The sequence below is a fragment of the Aquarana catesbeiana genome, linkage group LG12 (assembly GCF_042186555.1).
Source record: "Aquarana catesbeiana isolate 2022-GZ linkage group LG12, ASM4218655v1, whole genome shotgun sequence".
Taxonomy (NCBI): Eukaryota; Metazoa; Chordata; class Amphibia; order Anura; family Ranidae; genus Aquarana; species Aquarana catesbeiana.
Window position 1 is genome coordinate 91,999,257 of NC_133335.1, and position 16,094 is coordinate 92,015,350.

General features: G+C 44.0%; 1 protein-coding gene across 4 annotated transcripts in view; it reads right to left on the minus strand.

Moving 5' to 3' along the window:
* The window catches only part of LOC141114499 (uncharacterized), a 121,727-nt gene extending 116,173 nt beyond the window's left edge, over positions 1–5,554 (minus strand). The window contains exon 1 of one of the 4 annotated variants that reach the window (XM_073608213.1): positions 5,286–5,554. The gene's annotated coding sequence lies outside the window, so the exon portion shown is untranslated. The remainder of the gene's footprint in view (positions 1–5,285) is intronic. The other 3 variants (XM_073608211.1, XM_073608215.1, XM_073608214.1) reach the window with 3 other exon arrangements.
* Between the last annotated feature and the right edge of the window lie 10,540 nt (positions 5,555–16,094).

A 16,094-nucleotide genomic window follows, 5' to 3' on the forward strand; every position in this document is an offset into this window, starting at 1 on the left:
GTGTTTTCACACTGGGGCGGGGCGGTGCGCTTGCGAGAGGTTAGAAAAAGTCCTGCAAGCAGCATCTTTGGGGCAGTTTGGGAGCGGTGTATACAGCTCTCCTACCCATTAGAATGCATGGGCAGCACTTCGGAAGCGCCGCAACACGGACGGTTTGAACCCTTTCTTCAGCCACTGGCGGTGGTTAAAAGCATCCCGCTAGTGGCGGAAAAGCACCACTAAAACTAGCAGCGCGCTACTGCTAACGCGGTCCCAGTGTGAAAATAGCCTTAGTGTCCAATTTGTCCGCTGCAATGTCGCAGTTCCGCTATAAGTCGCTGTTCGCCGCCATTACTAGTAAAAAAAAAAAAAAAATTGGTTTATGCAAACGTTATAGCATCTACAAGCTATAGTATGTATTTATGGAATTTTTTTTTTTTTTTTTTATACTAGTAATAGCAGCAATCGGACACTAACGAATGCTTTGCAGGAACCAGTGATATGAATACATTAATAAGTGCTAAAAATATGCACTGTCACTGTACTAAGGACACTGGCTAGGAAGGGGTTAAACATCCAGGGCGATCAAAAGGTTGTGCTGCTTTTACTAAGGGAAGAGATTGATTTTATTCCCTGCTTTGCAGGGACACAAAATCCATCTCTTTCCCCTGTCAGAACGGAGATCTGCCTTGTTTGTTTACATAGGCAGATCTCTGTTCTGTGTATTTTACAGATGATCAGCAGGTGCCGGAGGATATCCAGTGCCTGGCACCCTCAGATTGGCTTCTGTTGTGATTTAAACAGCAGAAGTGGGCCACCAGCAGTGAGCGTGCGCCCTCTGTAGGCGGAAGTGCAGAATCGCATTTATCTCTCTCACTCACACACGTGATGCTGTAACAGTAAATCTGCTATAGGGCAGTCTGGAACTGGTTAAAAACAAGCTTATTGCTGCAAACTACAAAATTGATTTTTTCTTTCAGCCTGGCTTGTGGCCTTCAAGAAATACGTTTTCACAGGAAGGTGATGCTATTCAGACATATCCACAGAGACGCACACGAGTACTGCAGGGATGCAGCCACCGACATATCCACAGAGACGCACACGAGTACTGCAGGGATGCAGCCACCGACATATCCACAGAGACGCACACGAGTACTGCAGGGATGCAGCCACCGACATATCCACAGAGACGCACACGAGTACTGCAGGGATGCAGCCACCGACATATCCACAGAGACGCACACGAGTACTGCAGGGATGCAGCCACCGACATATCCACAGAGACGCACACGAGTACTGCAGGGATGCAGCCACCGACATATCCACAGAGACGCACACAAGTACTGCAGGGATGCAGCCACCGACATATCCACAGAGACGCACACGAGTACTGCAGGGATGCAGCCACCGACATATCCACAGAGACGCACACGAGTACTGCAGGGATGCAGCCACCGACATATCCACAGAGACGCACACGAGTACTGCAGGGATGCAGCCACCGACATATCCACAGAGACGCACACGAGTACTGCAGGGATGCAGCCACCGACATATCCACAGAGACACACGGGTACTGCAGGGATGCAGCCACTGACATATCCACAGAGACACACGGGTACTGCAGGGATGCAGCCACCGACATATCCACAGAGACACACGGGTACTGCAGGGATGCAGCCACCGACATATCCACAGAGATACGAGTGCTGAACAATGCAGCCAACATATCCACAGAGTCCGGATTCCTCTATAGCAGGAAGACTAGTGACAATCATCTTCTTCCATTGCTCCGTGGTCCAGTTCTGATTCTCACTAGCCCATTGTAGGTGCTTTTGGCTGTGGACACAGGTCAGCATCGGCACCCTGACCAATCTGCAGCTATACAGCCCCATAGATAAACTGTGTGCTCTATGTGTTTTAACACCTTTCCATTGGAAGCATGTACTTTTTTAGCAATTTGAGCTGCAGTAGCTGATCTATTGGATCAAACTACACAGACCAGCCTTTTCTTTCCACATGCATCAATGAGCCTTGGCCGCCCATGACCCTGTCATCGGTTGTTGGGTTTCCTTCGATGGACCACTTTTGGTAGACCCGGACCACTGAATACTGGGAACATCCCACAAGAGCTGCAGTTTTGGAGTTGCTTTGACCCAGTCATCTTTACAATTTGGCCCTTTTCAAAGTCCCTTAAATTCTTACACATGTCCATTTTTTCTGCTTTCAACATTTACATCAACTTCAGGGACAACATGTTCACTTGCTGCATAATATATCCAACATTTTCAGTTGCCTTTGTAACAAGATAATCAATGTTATTTTAAAGCACTCAGCATAAAAATTGTGCATCTGCTTGCCACATTTGGGGTGTCATCAACCCCTTCTGTTCACCCTGGCATCCCTTTAGAAAATCGCTGAATGCCTAGGGGGCAGGAAGAATCAGCAATCATGTGCCCACTGTGATTGGAGGTCACTGTTAGTGGGGATTGAAAGCTATCTTTGACAGCTCAGTCTGTGTGCTAGGAGCATGCAGTAAGCGCCCTCTCAGCACTGAAACATCAGCCACCCAGTGGTGCATATGTGCGATTCATGGGCATTAAAGTCCACCCTTTTGTTGCAGCAGAAATAGGGTATTAAATGGTACCACAAGCACAACATCTTTTTTTTGTGTGCATATTGTAAATGCACACAAATTTGCGATTTTTGCACATGTCACAAAGCGCTATAGCGTGGGTGCAGCCTAATACTCGGTACACACGATGAGATTATCGGACACATGATCATCTGCATACTAATCTCAGATCAAATCTGATGAGTTTACTAAAGTCACAAAAATTTGCGCACGACAAAATAAAAATTTGGAAGTGATGTCATGTGTTGTAATGCATTTTTGAACGACACCTGTACTAAAAATTGTACAAATTTTTTTCTCCCCATGAATGTCTGATCAAATGATATCGGATGAACTGTCCTGATTGGCTCTCGGAAGCTCTGTACTAACGATCAGATTATGCAAGTGTGACCGGCTCTCAGTGGACAGATCGAGGAACAGCAGATTGCTGGATGTTTACCACTAAGGGGAAGGCGCCATTGGACCCTATTTTGGGTCTTTTTGTGAGGTGAGTGCATAGGGTGACTGGTGGATGGCACTGTGGTGTGCATATTCACTTTAATTTGGATTGTTGCCATTGGATATAATAGACACTTGCACTAAGAAGAGAGCACTTCCAGATTAGAATTGATGAACCACTACATCAAGTTTACCACTGCTATCAACTGTTTTATTTATGGACTTAAGTTTTAAATACATTTTGCTTGCACAGTTCATTGTCATTTTTATGAGACATTTTGGTTATTCATGTGGGAACACATTTTGTGTTGAGCAGCAGCACCTCCTATTTATACACATGGTTACATTTTCACACACGTAGCAGCGCACAAGTTACTTTTAATTTATCCTCAATGGAGCCGGTTCACACAGGTCCGGGGTGGCCGTGATGCAGATTGCAGAAGTGTCCTGTGGGTGTTTGGGTCAGGTTGAGGTGCGAATTCAGGCAAAAATTCTGACCTGAACCGGTGAACAGGGGTGCATCGGACCCCCCACGCTGGGAACCGTGGCCACACATATGTGAACCCAGCCTAAAGCTAGCCTTAAATCCTGCTATATGGACCACTATGGCGCAATACACAAATATTTGTACCCTAGGGGATAATATTTAACCACTTGCCAAATGCCGTACGCCGATGTACGTCGGCACAATGGCAGCGGTGGGCAAATGGGCGTACCTTTAGGTCCCCTTTAATTGGCAGGGCTAGCGGGCGCGCCCGCCGCGTACAGTGCAATCCGCGGACTCTATGTCCGCTGGTGTCCTGGTGATCGTGTCACGGAGCCGCAGAACAGGGGGATGTAAACTAGGCATTTTCTCGTTCTGCCTTGTGACACGACAGAGATCCACTGCTCCCTGTCATCAGGAACAGTGATCGCTGTCATGTCCTAGGTAGCCCATCCCCCCCCCCCCCCCCCACAGTAGAGCTGGGCGATTTTCTCCCAAAAAAAAAAAAAAAAAACCACACCCACACACCACTCGATTCACGATTCGAATTTATTTTTAAAAATTTTTTTGATGGACACCACGCCGGTCCTGAGGAGGAGCTGCGGCCGCGGCTTTGGCCTAGTCCGCTGCATCCGGCCTCGCGGAATAGGCCGAAGCCGCGGCCTTGCCTAAAAACTCCTGCCCGCAGCTCCTCAGGACTGGCGTGGTGTCAGCACCGGTCCTGGGGAGCTGCAGGCAGGAGTTTTTAGGCGAGGCCGCGGCTTTGGCCTAGTCCGCGAGGCCGGATGCAGCGGACTAGGCCGAAGCCACGGCGTCGCCTAAAAACTCCTGCCCGCAGCTCCTCAGGGCCGGCGCCGGTCCCGGTGGGGGAAAAAAAAAAAAAAAAAAAAAAAAAAAAAAAAATCTAAACAAAAATCGATTTGCTGAAAATTTGAATCGATTTGACCTCTCAACTCGATTCAAATCGATTTTTTTTTTTTTTTTCCCCAGCCCTACCCCACAGTTAGAATCACTCCCTAAGACACACTTAGCCATTGCTGCCAGTGTCATTTACACAGTAATCAGTGCATTTTTTATAGCTCTGATCGCTGTATAAATGACAGTGGTGCCAAAATAGCGTCAAAAGTGTCCACCATAATGTCGCAATCACAATTTTTTTTTTTTTTTTAAATTGTCATTCTTTGTTTATAGCGCAAAAAATACAACCCGCAGGTGATCAAATACCTCCAATAGAAAGCTTTGTGGGGGAAAAAAAAAAAAAAAAAAAAAGGAGGGGGGGACATCAAGTTTGGGTGCAATGTCGAAATTGTCAGTTAAAGCGACGCAGTGCCGAATCGCAAAAAGTGCTCTGGTCATTAAGGGGGTAAAATCTTCCGGTGCTGAAGTGGTTAAAGTAATATAAAACCACGGGTTGATTGTGAAGTTGATTACAGATGAAAACCAGGAATGGTGCAGTAAAATCTCCGAAATATTAGAGTATCTTGGGTCATCCCTATATATAGTCATGCCTCTGAAAGGCATATACGTTGTGTAAAAACGCATACCATCCATGAGGCTCGTCGTATTTTATTTTGGAAGAGTCAACTAGTCCCGACTTTAGGAGGTCCTGTAGCATTTCTATTATCAGCATTGTAAGTAAACAATCTAATAGTTCTAGTATACAGAATGTAAGCTGGTTAGAATGCAGCACCTATAGTGATAGCAGAGCATGTTATCAGATAACACTCAGTAAATGAAGTACAATCCTACCTGTATCCTCCTGTCTGTAATCTTAGGAAGCAGACAGCACAGCTTCACCTTTGATTGGCCACAGAGAGCCCATGTGACCGCCACTTTTGCACACAGTGCCTGCTGGGAGGTGTAGTTTTCTTTGTCTCCATGTCAGGGATGGTGTCCTATGAGGAATGATGTCTAGATCACCCTATGGTGGTGTCTCTGCTGTGGTCTTCCAGCCCTGTGCTCCTGTGTGGGATCCTATATAGAAGGAGGGTGTGCAGTGTTAGAAATCAGCGGTGGAGACACAGGAGGGTGGGGGGACCCAGCTTCCACATACTCACACTTCATAGCGGATGCTGGCTCTTAACCCTTTCATCCCTAACTGCAGCTCCTGGTGCCTGTGTCTATTAGCTCAAAATGGGTGCATACTAGCAGCTCTTTATTCCCAGAATTAAAACCATGAAATATACCACTGAAGTACATAAAAGATTTGTAATTCTGGCCAGACTCATTTCTGATTTGTACACCTCTGCCAGACAGCACAGTGCTGGGATGTTATGTAGGAAAAAATAAAGTTTAAAAAGATGAATAATTGAACGATGGACCAGCAATCCCTCCCGACTTTCTGAGATGGACAAAAGGACACCTAAAAGCTGGTCATCCATGGATCGGAATATGGCTGGTTCAGGAGAAGCTGGATGAATTTCAACCCGTGTGTGGTTGCTCCCTCTTGACTGAAGTCAATCTATTGATCAATTTCTGTTGAACAGGCTTGTTGAAAATTTTTTCATGGGCTGCAGCTGCTAATCAGTGTGTTCAGACAAGAAGTCCACGGTCTATACCAGTGGTCCTCAACTCCTGTCCTCAGGGTCCACTAACAGGCCAGGTTTTATGTATTACTTTGGGGAGATGCAGACTAGAATACTGCAATCACTGAGCAGCAAATGATATCACCTGGGATGTATTTCAGTTATCTTGCAAACCTGGCCTGTTAGTGGGCCCTGAGGACAGGGTTGATGACCACTGTACACTATACAACAGCACAGAGGACTCCTCGCCTTGCGTGGATGGGCAATCTGTTTTTTTTTTTTTTTTTTTTTTTTCCTTTATCACTGGCTGAACTTCATCTATGGCCAGCCTTAGGCAAATGATCCTACCATAGCTTGCAAGATCCAAAAAAATTATTGTCTGTACCTACAAGTGCTCATTTTTTCCATATAATGGATTTTCAACATGGCAAATGCAATAATTTAGAGGCTGGGTGAAGTATTTGGTATAATACAACACTTTTCACTTTAAATAGTCTATATATCAGTTAAAAAAGAGAGATTAGTGAGAGGGAAAGAAGGACAGAAGAATTTGGTTTAAAAATAAAGGCAGTCAGTCCCTCCAAACAAGGGATAGTTGGGAGCTATAGACCAAATAGATGATTGGAAAGGCCACATCATTATATTACATGGTGATCTAAACCATTTAACATCATTAAAACAACACAACATTACAAATGTAGGTTAATGACCTAGCTAGCACTGCACAGGCCAAGTTCAGAAAGCCAAAAATGACCTAAACCAAGTCCAACCAGCAGTAGGCATACCTTCCCTCCACCCCTTGTTGCAGTCTCTTTCTAACTAAGGACCAGTTCACACATACCTTCCCTCCACCCCTTGTTGCAGTCTCTTTCTAACTAAGGACCAGTTCACACCATAAAAAAGCAGTCCGGATGCGTTCCAACTGCTTTTCTGCATGCACGTTTTTGGTGCGTTTTTAATGCAGTCCAGTACATTCCCCCCCCTCTTTTATCTTAACCTTAAATAAGGACATATGCGCTCCAGTGCATTTTTGATACGTTTTACAGCGTACAGTACAGTCCAGTGCAGGAAAGTGCAACAGGTTCTGATTCCTTTTTTTTTTTTTCCCTGGAACACACTGGAACTGCATGCACTGGTGTGAACTATGCCATTGAAAACCATATAACCTACTTTCAATGCGTTTTTGTTGCAGAAGAAAAACGCACTGGACTGCATGTGGTGTGAACTGGTCCTTATGAGTTCCTGTCTTATGGGATGGCACACAGGAAAAAAAGGTAATTCATTCAGTAAAAATATTCATTCATTCCAATTCAATAAAAATTCAAATCCAATAACATTCATCAACCACTTAAGGACCAAGCCTCTTTTTGAGATTTGTTGTTTACAAGTTGAAATCTTTTTTTTTTTTTTTGCTATAAAATGACTTAGAACCCCCAAACATTATATATTTCTTTTTTTCAGACATCCTAGAGAATAAAATGGCGGTAATTGCAAAACTTTGTCACACCGTATTTGCGCAGCGGTCTTACAAGCGCAATTTTTTGGGGAAGAAATACACTTTTTTGAATTAAAAAATTAAACAGTAAATTTAGCCCAACTTTTTCTATATTTCTATATCCACCATGTCATGCTTCAAAATTGCGCCCGCTCGTGAAATGGCGACAAACTTTGGCATTTAAAAATCTCCATTGGTGATGAGTTACAGAGGAGGTCTAGTGCTAGAAATATTGCTCTCGCTCTGACGATTGCGGCGATACCTCACATGTGTGGATTGAACACCCTTTTCATATGTGGGTGCGACTTGCATATGCGTTCGCTTCTGCACGTGAGCTCGGAGGGACGAGGCGCTTTACATTTTTTTTCTTATTTATTTTACTTTTTATTTTTACACTGTTCTTTTTTTTTTTTTCTTATTTATTTTTTTTTTTAATATTGTAAACATCCTTTGTAATAGAAAAAAAAGCATGACAGGACCTCTTTAATGTGAGATCTGGGGTCAAATAGACTTAAATGCAAAAAAAAAATGTTTTTTGTGGAAAAAAAAAAAAAATATTCCCGTTTTAAGAGCATTGGGCAGAAGTGACGTTTGACGTCGCTTCTGTCATCCAATGTTATGGAGCAGAGTGGGGGCCATCTTTCCCTCACATGGCATCCAGTCTCACAGGGGAGAAGACCCGATCGTCTCCGCCGCTACGACAGCTCCAGTAAGCAGCAGAGAAGAGCGCGGCGGGAGGGGTCACCTCTCCCACCGCCGATAAAAGTGATCTTGCGGCGAATCCGCCGCAAAGACCACTTTTATCTGTAAGCCAGCCACCGTCGTTGAAGAAAATACCGAGGTTATGGCAGTTAATCTGCTGCCATAACAATGGTATTCCACATCAAAGTACCGACGTATAAACGACGGCAGCTGTCATTAAGTGGTTAACCTGTTGCCGCCCGCCCACCGTCATATGACGGCGGAGTGGTGCGGCTCTTGTTCTGGGCTGCTGTCATATGACGGCGGCTGGTTTACACAGGGCATGCGCGCGGGCGCACAGCCCTGCTCTGCCGGTGTCGCCGTGTCCCCGGGACACAGCGCGTCACCGACAGGGGTGAACAGCCATTGGGCATGGCTGTTCACCATGTGATTGGCTGCGATTACGTCACGGCCGATCACAAAGGGTATTCCACGCTTTAGACCGCGCATGCGCGCGATCGAGACACGTCGGTGGCGGCGTGTTCCCAGGAACACTGCTCGTCACCGACAAGGGTAAACAGCCAATGGCTGGTGGCTGTTTACCACGTGATCGGCTGTGATCCATTCACAGCCGATCACTAACTGTAAACAAAGACCGGTTACTAGCTGTCACGGGCTCTTCTCTCCTCACACACCGTTTCCAGTGTGAGGAGAGAAGAGCCAGGAGCAGTGAGTGACCGATCTATGTGTGTTCTGTAGTGTACTGCACCAACACCACAAAGAGAACCTGTCACATCGCCCCCCAATTACAGCTGTCACCCAACAGTCACCACATCAGTACTTATAAAAGTGCACCTGTCACCCGTCAGTGCCCACAAAGTGCATCTGTCACCCGTCAGTGCCCACAAAGTGCACCTGTCACCCGTCAGTGCCCACAAAGTGCACCTGTCACCCGTCAGTGCCCACAAAGTGCACCTGTCACCCGTCGGAGACTGCCGTCAGCGATGCACCTGTCACTCTTCAGTGACCGTCGTCAGTGACCCATCCGTGACCCTCATCTGTCACCTATCAGTCCAATAAAGTGCACCAGTCACCATCAGAGACTGCCATCAGTGACTGTCAACCACCAGTGACCGCAGCACGTCACCGATCACCTGTCGCCCATCAGTGACTGTCACCTGTCACCCATTACCTGTCGCCCATCAGTAACCGTAATTTGTCACCTGTCACACAGCCCATCAGAAAAAATGTCCAAAAGATTCTATACAAGTGAGGAGGCGTTCCAGATCCTCTCCATGACTGATGAGAGCAGCAGGGAGCTCTCATCAGATTCAAATGCCAATTCCGATTGTGAATCAAATTCAGCATTTGAACCGATTGAAAGCAGTGGATCGGCAAACGATTCAGAGGAAGAATGGATCCCTCCTAAAAGAGCACGGCGCTCTGGAAACCAGGCAGCCACCAGCAATATACCCCAGGATCAAATTCCAACTACCAGCGCTGCTGCCAGCGATAGACCCCAAAACCAAAGGCCCAGTCCTAGAGCTGCCGCCAGTGAAAGGCCACAAGAAATGCCCAGTACCAGCACTTCCGCAGCATCACGCCCAAATGCCAGCACAGGAACTCCAACTACCAGCAATTTTCTGAAATTGATTGTTTTAATTTATTTTTGCCCAACACTTTGCTGTAACTCATCGTGGACCAGATCAATTTATATGCCCAGCAGCATATTGCCAACAACCCCCAATCTTCTTATGCCCGTCCATTCGAGTGGAAGGATTTGACTCTGGAGGAGTTCAAAATGTTTATGGGCCTCACCGTAAACATGGGGCTTACAAAAAAAAATGAGGGACATGCCTATTGGTCCACCCACCCCATTCACCACATGCCCATTTATTCTTCTGTAATGCCCAGGTCCCGATACGAAATGATAATGCGCTTCCTTCATTTCAATGACAACACCCAGTGCCCTCCCCGCAATCATCCAAATTGCGATAAATTATATAAACTTCGCCCACTCATTAATTTCTTTTCCCAACGATTTGCAGAACTCTATGTCCCCGGTAAGCATATATGTGTAGTTGAGTCCCTGGTACCCTTTTCAGGCCGGCTAGGAATAAAACAATACATTCCTAGCAAAAGGGCCAAATACAGAGTGAAATTTTATAAGCTTTGCGAGAGAGTCACGGGATATCTGTATGCGTTCTGCATATACGAAGGAAGAGATTCCCAGCTCCAGCCCCCTGAGTGCCCGGCCTACATGGGCACAACTGGTAAAATTGTATGGGACCTGGCCTACCCACTGCTGAAGAAAGGTTACCACATATACCTGGATAACTTTTATACCAGCCTGCCTCTTTTCAAACACCTATACCTCGCACAAACCCTGGCCTGTGGAACCTCCAGAAAGAATAGAAAGGGCTTCCCACAAGCCATAGTAAACAAGAAATTGCGAAGGGGAGAAGGAGCAACTTTGGGATGCAACGAAGTGCTGGCCTTGAGGTGGAAGGATACCAGGAATGTGTACATGATGTCCACCATCCATGATGACACTACAGTTGAAGTTCAGAGAAGATGAGGTCCCATGGTAAAGCCAAAATGTGTACAAGATTACAATCTGTACATGGGGGGGTGGATTTCAACGACCAAATGCTTCAGCCCTATTTAGCAATAAGGAGGTCCCGTTTCTGGTACAAGAAAGTAGCACTCTATTTAATTAATTTGGCCATTTATAATGCCTACATAATTTACACCAAATCCACCGAAAGCCCTGCCCACTTCCTAAAATTCATTGAAGAAGTTGTCATGTCCCTCATCTACCATCAAAGACCCCCCCCCCCCCCCCCCAGAAAACCTTTGCTCTGATGCTGTTAGCCGACTTCATGAACGCCACTTCCTGGACCACATCCCCCCCATCGAAGCAGGCTGAAGACGCCAAAAAAGATGTTGAGTATGCAACAGTAAAGGATTTCCAAGAGATACCAGCTACCATTGTCCCCAGTGTCCCCTTGAACCCGGCCTTTGTATTGGTGAATGCTTCAGACTATATCACACATCCCTTAAATATTAGCCCATATTCTTAACCACTTCCCCATTTTCATCATCTGTGCTGACCATTTCCCATGCTTCCTCAAATAACTATTCCACTGCCTTCTATGTGAACTGACCCTGGCCTGTTTTTTGACTATGCCTCTGCCAACCGTTTGGACTGCTTACATGTGAACCGACCCTGGCCTGTTTTACCAACTACGCTTCTGCCTACTGTTTGGACTGCTTTCATGTGAACTGACCATGGCCTGTTTTACCAACTACGCTTCTGCCCACCACTTGGACTGCTTGCATGTCATCTGACCCTGGCCTGTTTTATGGACTTTGCTTTTGCCTACCGCTTGGACTGATCTGTTGCCCTGCTACTGTAGGACACAGGGGTCTCACATGTGAGGGGCTCCAGAAATGTTTTTCCGGATGGAGAAAACAATTTTTTTTGTTGTTTCGTAATTTCCGGATTAGGGTCTGGAGTCCAGAGGCTTCATAGAGATTTGGGTGGGTCGAAGCCTCTACCCCTGTGCCCCTGTGCACAGGTCTTACCTGATTGCGGCCCTCAGCCTGCTGCTGACTTACTGCCGCCATCCCCTTGCCTGCAGCATAAACTGACCACACCTCTGCCTGCTACCTGGACTATGGAAATAATTAGCTGTAGCAAGAGGCAGTATGTTTATGAAGGGCTGGAGAGCGGTACAATAATGAGTGCAGGGAGGTAACGGTGTACCAGGACCAATATTATGGCTGCGTTGGCTGTCTCTGCCTGGACAATTTCTATGGACAATTGCTTTGGCTGTGCTGACGATATCCTTGTGCTGACTATAGACAATATTCCTGCCTGCTGCCTGAATAACTACTATTGTTGCTAAGCACATTCCTGCCTGCTGCCTGCACCAATTCTCTCCTCTGGGGACACTACTAAAACTACAGGTAATACTTTTTTTTACCCTTTCCTCAATAGAATTTATTTTGGAGTGTAATTTTTGGTATGTAAATGCAATGTGTTAGAAATATAAGGGCCTTGAAAAATAATAGGTTGTCAGAAAATTAGATGTGTAATTTTATGCTTGTAGAACGCCTGAAGATGCTACTTCAATGGTGGGCCTCATTTTGTGGGCGTTTCCATTGTCCTGGGGCTCCAGGGCCTTCAAAACTGTAATAGGTGGTTGAGAAATGAGATGTGTAATTTATGCTTGTAGAACGCCTGAATGTGCTACTTGGATGTTAGGCCTCTGTATGTGGCCAGGCTGTGTAAAAGTCTCACACGTGTGGTATCACCATACTCAGGAGGAGTAGCAGAATGTATTTTGGGGTGTCATTTTTGCTATGTACATGCTATGTGTTGGAAATATCTTAAAAATGGACAACTTTGTGGAAAAAAAAATGCGTTTTCATTTTTTTTCCACGTTTTCCAAAAACTTCTGGAAAAAAATGAACAGTTCAAAAGACTCATTATGCCTCATAGATTATACATTGGGGTGTCTGCTTTCCAAAATGGGGTCATTTTGTGGATATTTGTACTTTCCTGGCTTGTTAGTGTCTCAAGAAATTAGATAAGTCTTCAGTACATCAGGTGTGATCAATTTTCAATGATTTGCACCATAGCTTGTAGACTCTATAACTTTCCCAAAAACCAAATACTATACACTAATTAGGGTTATTTTTACCAAAGATATGTAGTCTTATACATTTTGGCCAAAATTTATGAAGAAATGTTACTAATTTGCTAAATTTTATGACAGAAACAAAGAAAAAGGCATTTTTTTCATCAAATTTTCAGTCTTTTTTTATTTATAGCACAAAAAATAAAAAACCCACTAGTGATTAAATACCACCAAAAGAAAGCTCTATTCGTGTGAAAAAAAGGACACAAATTTCATTTGGGTACAGTGTTGCATGACTGAATAATTGTCATTCAAAGTGTGAGAGCGCTGAAAGTTAAAAATTGGTCTGGGCAGGAAGGGGGTGAAAGTGCCCTGTAGGCAAGTGGTTAAAGTGTATCTGTGGTCAAAATGAAAAATCATATATTTATCTCCATATTGATCAACTATTATATTATTATTATATCAATTATTTCTAGCCCTCGTCTAATAACCTGAAACATCTTGAAGTTTGTAAACTTGCTTGTGAAGATCCCCACACATTTACTTCCTTGAATCCTGTGACACGTATTCATTAGGCACTGCTGTGTCACACATTTCACAGAGCCTGCCTTCTGAACTACAGAGGTGCTGAAAGGAGAAGTTTCAGGAGGTGGAGTCAGTATAGGAATCACTGCTTGCAGGCAACAAGGTACCATGAGATATGTACAACCCCTGGCAAAAATGATGGAATCACCAGTCCCTGAGGATGTTCCTTCAGTTGTTTATTGTTGTAGAAAAAAAGCAGATCACAGACATGGCCAAAAACTAAAGGCATTTCAAATGGCAACTTTCTGGCTTTAAGAAACACTAAAAGAAATCAAGAAAAATAATTGTGGTGGCCAGTAACAGTTAGATTTATAGAACAAGCACAGGGAATAAATTATGGAATCACTTAATTCTGAGGAAAAAATTATGGAATCACCCTGTAAATTTTCATTACAAACACTAACACCTGCATCAGATTAAATCTGCTTGTTAATATGTAGGTAAAAAGGAGTGATCACACCTTGGAGAGCTGTTGCAACAAGTGGACTGACATGAAGCATGGCTCCAACACCAGAGATGTCAATTGAAAAAATGGAGAGGATTATCAAACTCCCTAAAGAGGGTAAATCATCACGCAGTGTTGCACAAGATGTTGGTTGTTCACAGTCGGCTGTGTCTAAAACATGGACCAAATACAAACAACATGGGAAGGTGGTTAAAGGCAAGCATACTGGTAGACAAAGGAAGACATCAAAGCGTCAAGACAGAAATCCAATCATCCACAGTCCACGATTGCCTTTCCTTAGCCCATTGTAACCTTGTTTTTAGGTGTTAGAGATGGCTTTCTTTTAGCTTTTCTGTATGTAAATCCCATTTCCTTTAGGCGGTTTCTTACAGTTCGGTCACAGATGTTGACTCCAGTTTCCTCTCATTTGTTCCTCATTTGTTTTGTTGTACATTTTCTGTTTTCAAGGCATATTGCTTTAAGTTTTCTGTCTTGATGCTTTGATGTCTTCCTTGGTCTACCAGTATGCTTGCCTTTAACCACCTTCCCATGTTGTTTGGTCCATGTTTTAGACACAGCCGACTGTGAACAACCAACATCTTGTGCAACACTGCGTGATGATTTACCCTCTTTAAGGAGTTTGATAATCCTCTCCTTTTTTTCAATTGACATCTCTGGTGTTGGAGCCATGCTTCATGTCAGTCCACTTGTTGCAACAGCTCTCCAAGGTGTGATCACTCCTTTTTACCTACATACTAACAAGCAGATTTAATCTGATGCAGGTGTTAGTGTTTGTAATGAAAATTTACAAGGTGATTCCATAATTTTTTCCTCAGAATTGAGTGATTCCGTAATTTATTCCCTGTGCTTGTTCTATAAATCTAACTGTTACTGGCCACCACAATTATTTTTCTTGATTTCTTTTAGTGTTTCTTAAAGCCAGAAAGTTGCCATTTGAAATGCCTTTAGTTTTTGGCCATGTCTGTGATCTGCTTTTTTTCTACAACAATAAACAACTAAAGGAACATCCACAGGGACTGGTGATTCCATAATTTTTGCCAGGGGTTGTAGTCATCAGAAATGGAAAGTAAACAGCAGAGGAGAAGCTGCAAAGTATGCAGAGAATCCAGGAAGTTGTGGAAAGCGATGGCCAGCAGACAGGCAAAACTCACAACATGAAAGAAGATTTTTAGGGTTGGGTAATATTGGTGTAGTGCCCCCTGACCTTCTAGGGGCAAGGTGTCCATGGCTATAATGAGGAGTCCATGGCTGAGGAGTTTTGAACAGAAATTGGGTACCAGTCACTTTTGATCTTTTCACAGTTTTAATGTAGAACTTGGAAGGAGGTAGTAGGGGAGAGGGTTAGGGGTCTTAAATACCAGTAGCAGATCACTTACAGACTCCTTGGATTCAGAAAAAGTATATTTTCATAGTACCAGAACCTTTAAGACGACCGAGAGATACTGCAAACACGGTTTCAAAAGTAGAACAAGATTCAACTTTGTGGTTTCAGAACCTTTAAGCTGACCCAGCAACACTGTAAGCACGTTTTAAATGTACAGTGCCTTGCAAAAGTATTCCCCCCTCTTGGCTTTTTACCTATTTTGTTACATTACAGCCTTTAATTCAGTTTTTTTAATCTGAATTATGTGATGGATCAGAACACAATATTTTAAGTTGGTGAAGTAAAATTAGAAAAATATATACATAAAACTATTTTTCAGAAATAAAAAAACTGATAATTGGCATGTGCAGATATATTCACCCCCTTTGTTACGAAGCCCATAAAAAGCTCTGGTGCAACCAATTACCTTCAGAAGTCACATAATTAGTGAAATGATGTCCACCTGTGTGCAATCTAAGTGTCACATGATCTGTCATTACATATACACATCTTTTTGAAAGGCCCCAGAGGCTGCAACACCTAAGCAAGAGGCACCACTAACCAAACTGCCATGAAGGAACCAAGGAACTCTCCAAACAAGTAAGGGACAATTAGAAAATATGCGCTGCGCTTGAGTAACCCAAAAATTATAAAATAAAAATAAAATATTAAAATAAAAATCCAACTATGTACGTGTAAATAAATGGTACAATGATAGTACATAAAGTGCAATATATGAAATAAGTGCAAGAAAATAAATATTAAACTATACAATAAGATAAGTGCTTATTGTTCCA